We start from the raw sequence: 5,957 nt of genomic DNA, 5'->3' as shown, positions 1-5,957 counted from the left end.
ACGGGAATCCCTCATGCTTGCGCGACATGGAGGGCACAATAGGACAACACCAAAATAAAACATACAACTCATACCAATCTAGATCATCAATCAACCCAAAGATAAAGGATATCTACTCAAAACATCATAGGATGGCAACACATCATTGGATCATAATATGTGTCTTAAAGCACCATGTTGAAGTAGGGATTACAGCGGGGTGCGGGAGACTGGACCGCGTAAAAGAGATGAGGATGATGATGATGATGGTGATGTTGATGAGAGGATCACCGCAGCGATGATTCCCCTCTCGATGGCACTCCGACACCACCGATAGAGAGGAGGAGAGGTTCTCCCCCTTGTGCTTCCTTCTCCATGGCCTCCCCCTGGATGGGGAGAGGTTCCCCCTCTGGTCCTTTGCCTTCATGGCGATGATGGCCCCTCCGAGATCCTTCCCCATGGCCTCGGTGATGATGGCCCCCTCCGGCAGGGTGCTAGAGAAGGCCTAGATTGATTTCTCGTGGCGATAGAGGCTTGAGGCGGCGGAACTTCTGATCTAGGTTATGTTCTGGAGGTTTGGGTATTTATAGGAGAGATTGGCATCGAGAACAAGTCAGGGCCCCCCAAGGAGAGTCCACGAGGCACAGGGGCACGCCCTAGGGGGAGGGGGGTGGGCACGCCCTCCACCCTCGTGGGGCCCACATGACTCCCCTCCGATAAGTTTTCGTTCCTGTATTTTTTATGTTTTCTAGAAAAAATCTCCGTTGATTTTCAACGCATTCCGAGGACTTTTATTTCTGCACAAAAACAACAACATGGTAGTTCTGCTGAAAACAACGTCAGTCCGGGTTAGTTCTAATCTAATCATACCAAAATCATGTAAAACTATTGTAAACATGGCATGGATACTTCATAAATTATAGATACGTTGGAGACGTATCAACATCCCCAAGCTTAATTCCTGCTCGTCCTCGAGTAGGTAAATGATAAAAGAAATAATTTATGAAGTTTGAATGGTAACATCATTATATATCATAATAGTAGCTCAACTCATAAAACTTCTCATGATCAAGTAACAAGCTATTCACATGTTAAAGTATAGATCATAAACTTTCTTGAAAACTAACAAACCATGCTCTTATTCATCAAACAACTGCAATTCATCTTATTTTCGGGAAGGGTCTATGTAAGAGCTTTGATTCAGCAAACTCCATATACTCAACTATCATTTAATCTTTCACAATTGCTAACACTCACGTGATATTTAGGGGTTCAAAGTTTCAATCGGACACAGAGAAAGATAGGGGCTTATAGTTTCACCTTCCAACCTTTTACCTCAAGGGTAATGTCAACAATAATACTTTATGAAAACCTACATCCATGTGGATATATATATCTAGATCGCCCCAACACAAAGTGCTTGCCAAAGGAAAAAGTGTAAAAAGGAAAGGTGATGATCACCATGACTCTTGTATAAGGGTAGAAGATAAAAGTAAAAGATAGGCCCTTCGCAGAGGGAAGCAGAGGTTGTCATGTGCTTTTATGGTTGGATGCACAAAATCTTAATACAAAAGAACGTCACTTTATATTGCCGCTTGTGATAAAGACGTTTATTATGCAGTCCGCCGTTTTATTTCTTCCCTATCACAAGTTCGTATAAAGCTTATTTTCTTCGCACTAATAGATCATACATATTTAAGGAGCAATTTTTATTGCATGCACCAATGAAAAGTTACTTGAAGGATCTTACTCAATCCATAGGTAGGTATGGTGGACTCTCATGTCAAAACTGGGTTAAGCAATGTTTGGAAGCACAAGTAGTATCTCTACTTGGTGCAAAGAATTTGGCTAGCATGAGAGGGAAAGGCAAGCTCAAAATGTTGGATGATCCAAGACAATATAACGTTTCAGATATAGGAAAACATAACCCATTAAGTTGTCTTCCTTGTCCAACATCAACTTTTTAGCATGTCATATTTTAATGAGTGCTCACAATTATAAAAGATGTCCAAGATAGTATATTTATATGTTAAATCTCTCTTCCTTTAATATTCTTTCATGAATTGTTCAAGTGACCAATACTATGTTTTCTAACTTTCAATAAATTTACCACCTATCCTTATTATGTGTGAAGTCATTACTCACTATGGTATAAGCATATGAAACATATATAAATTTAGATTCATAATATTCAATTCATTTACTCATAGGGTATACGTGAAGCATGTGAGTAAATAATAAACTACTCCAAAAAGATATAAGTGGAGAACACCGAGTAGTCAAATTATTAACTAGCCATGGGAGGATTCTCTTTCATTCAAGATTTCAGATCCAAATATTTTATTCAAAAAGCAAGTAAAATTGAAAATACGCTCCAAGCAAAACACACATCATGTGACGAATAAAAATATAGCTCCGAGTAAGGTGTACCGATAGTTTTGAAGACGAAAGAGGGGATGCCTTCCGGGGCATCCCCAAGCTTAGGCGTTTGAGTCTTCTTTGAATATTACCTTATGGTGCCTTGGGCATACCCAAGCTTAGGGTATTTGTGCTCCTTATTCTCCTCATAGTGACGTCTCACTCAAAACTTGAAAACTTCAATCACACAAAACTTAACGGAACTTTGTGAGATGGGCTAGTATGATAAAGAGTAAGTCATTCAATTTAGTACTGTCAAAGACAAGATTCATAATTTATATCACACAATGCCTATTGTACCATATCATTTCTACCATTTTGAGCAATATAAGCCATAGAAACTAGGAAACAAGCAAACTATGCATTGAAAACAGAATCTGCCAGAAACAGAACAGTCGGTAATGATCTGAACAACAACCATACTTCTGCTAGTCCAAAAATTATGAAATAAATTGGTGGACGTGAGGAATTTGTCTATTAATCTTATTCAAAAATAACCAACTCAAAAGCACTTTTCTGTAAAAAAAATGACAGCTAAACTCGTGAGCGCAAAGTTTCTGTTTTTTTACAGCAAGATCACATTAAGTTTCACCCAAGTCTTCCCAAAGGTCTTACTTGGCATTTTATTGAAACAAAAGCTATAAAACATGATTAATAAAGTATATTAATCATGTGAACACACAAAAACAGTGGGTAAATATTGGGTTGTCTCCCAGCAAATGCTTTTCTTTAATGTCTTTTAGCTAGGCATGATGATTTCAATGATGCTCACATAAAAGATAAGAATTAAAACATAAAGAGAGCATCATGAAGAATATGACTAAACCTAACCCACTTCCTATGCCTAGGGATTTTGTGAGCACACAATTTATAGGAACAAGGATCAACTAGCATAGGAAGGAAAAAACAAGTATAACTTCAAAACTTTACGCACATAAAGAGGAAACTTGATATTATTGCAACTCCTACAAGCATATATTCCTCCCTCATAATAATTTTCAGTAGCATCATGAATGAATTCAACAATATAACCATCACATAAAGAATTATTTTCATGATGTACAAGCATAGAAATTTTACTACTCTCCACATAAGCAAAATTCTTCTCATTCAGAATAGTGGGAGCAAACTCAACAAAATAACTGTCATGTGAGGCACAATCCAATTTAAAATTAAAATGAAGATGACAAGTTTTATGGTTAACATGTTCCCTTATAGCATCCATGTCATCACAATAACAATCATAGGTAGCAACTTTGTTCTCATAATCAATTGGAGCCTCTTCCGAAATAGTGGAACAATTACTAAGTAAAGTCAAGACCTCTCCAAATCCACTTTCATAAATATCACGCTAAGATTCAACACCCTCCAAAATAGTGGGATCACTAATTCCTAAAGTTGACACTCTTCCAAACCCACTTTTGATGATAGTATTATTCATACTCCAAAACATATAAGTGACGTTCATGTAGCATTCTACAATTAATATAGACTAACCAATATCGAAGCTCAAAATATATAAGTGAAGCACACGAAGCATTCTATAAAACCATACTCAAAATATATAAGTGAAGCACAAAGAGCATTCTATAAGATCATACTCAAAAGATATAAGTGAAGCACATGAAGGATTATATAATATCATACTCAAAAGATATAAGTGAAGTACATGAAGCATTCTATAAATCAATGAAGGGCTATCTCATACTAGCATGGTTCATAAAGAAAAAGAGAAACACAAAGGACACAAAACACATGAAGAAAACAAAAACCAAGGTATACCGACATTTGTTGAAGAAGAAAGATGGGATGCCAACTGGGGCATCCCAAGCTTAGATGTTTGAGTATCCTTGAAATATTTACTTAGGGTGCCTTGGGCAACCCCAAGCTGGAACTCTTGCCTCTCTTTATTCTTCTCATATCGGTAACTCCTCATTCTTCGAACACTTCTTACACACAAAAACTTAACAGAAACTTTGTGAGATCCCTTAGTATAATAAAGCAAATCACTACCTTTAGGTACTGTTGTAAACTCATTCCAATTTCATATTAGCATTATATCTACTGTATTCCAACTTCACATTGTTCATACCCCCCGATACTACCCATAGATTCATCAAAATAAGCGAACAACTCATAGAAAACAGAATGTGTCAAAAACAGGACATTATGTAGTAATCTGGAAATTTAATAAACTTCTGTAACTCCAAAAAGTTCTAAAAACTAAGAAATTTAAAAAATTTGTACAGAAGTAATGTGCAAAATGTTTCTGACCCATGACTTTCCAGTAAAAAAATATAAATTCAAGCGCTACAGCCAAAGTTTTTGTTTTTGTACTGCACATAGTAAACAAGCACTCTAATCATCCTAGAACCAAAGCTTGGCACATTATTTTATAATACAATGGATATATACAAGGGGATAATTATTTACAGAGAAACTTCCATGAGAAATTCTACATTGTTTCCATGAGCATGAACACAAGTGCTCAAGGTCGACCCTCACTTCTCCAATGCATAACTTTCCAATAACTTCTCTTTTTGAAAAAACTTTTTACGCATATGAGGCAAGTGAATCTTTTTGTATTTTCATTCTTTTAATTTTTTTGTATGTTTCACCCACAACTAAACATAATCAAAAAGGGAAAACAAAATCTACTTAGTGAAGAAAGCAAACAAGCATACACGAAAAATATAAACCCCACGCTATTGCTCCCCGACAACGGCGCCAGAAAAGAGCTTGATAATCCCCAAGTGCATGGAATCATCGTAGCAATTCCCAAAGGTGGAAGTGATAAGTATGGAGTATCGAACCCACAAGGAGCTAAAGGCAAGATCAATATTCTCTTAAGTCCTATCTTCCACTGATACGACTCTACGTACACCGAACGTTTGCTTCCAACTAGAAACGAGAAATAAAACTACGTTGTGGGTATGAAGAGGATAACTTTGCATGATATTGGAGAGCTAAAATATAAAGTAGGTGCTGTTATCATAGAGTTAAAATATATTACTTAAGTATTATAAATAGCGAGTGTGGAATAATGATGGGTCGGTGTGGGGAATTGTCCTAGGCAATTGTTAACAAGATCGGTGATCGTCATTGAAATTTCATATGAGGGAGAGGCATGAGCTAACATACTTTCTCTTCTTGGATCATATGCACTTACGATTGGAACTCTAGCAAGCATCCGCAACTACTAAAGATCATTAAGGTAAAACCCAACCATATCATTAACATATCAAGTCCCCTTTATCCCATATGCAACAAGCCCCTTACTCGGGTCTATACTTCTGTCACTCAAGCAACCCACTATAAGAAAATCATGAACGAATTGCAACACCCTACAGTGGGAATCCCTCACGCTTGCGCAACACGGGGGCACGATAGGACAACAAGAAAATAAAACATACAACTCATACCAGTCTAGATAATCAATCAACCCAAAGACAAATGATATCTACTCAAAACATCATAGGATGTCAACACATCATTGGATCATAATATGTGGCATAAAGCACCATGTCCAAGTAGGGATTACAGTGGTGTGCTGGAGAGTG

Source organism: Triticum aestivum, chromosome 4B (assembly GCF_018294505.1).
Source record: "Triticum aestivum cultivar Chinese Spring chromosome 4B, IWGSC CS RefSeq v2.1, whole genome shotgun sequence".
Classification (NCBI taxonomy): domain Eukaryota; kingdom Viridiplantae; phylum Streptophyta; class Magnoliopsida; order Poales; family Poaceae; genus Triticum; species Triticum aestivum.
This window is presented reverse-complemented; position numbering follows the sequence as displayed.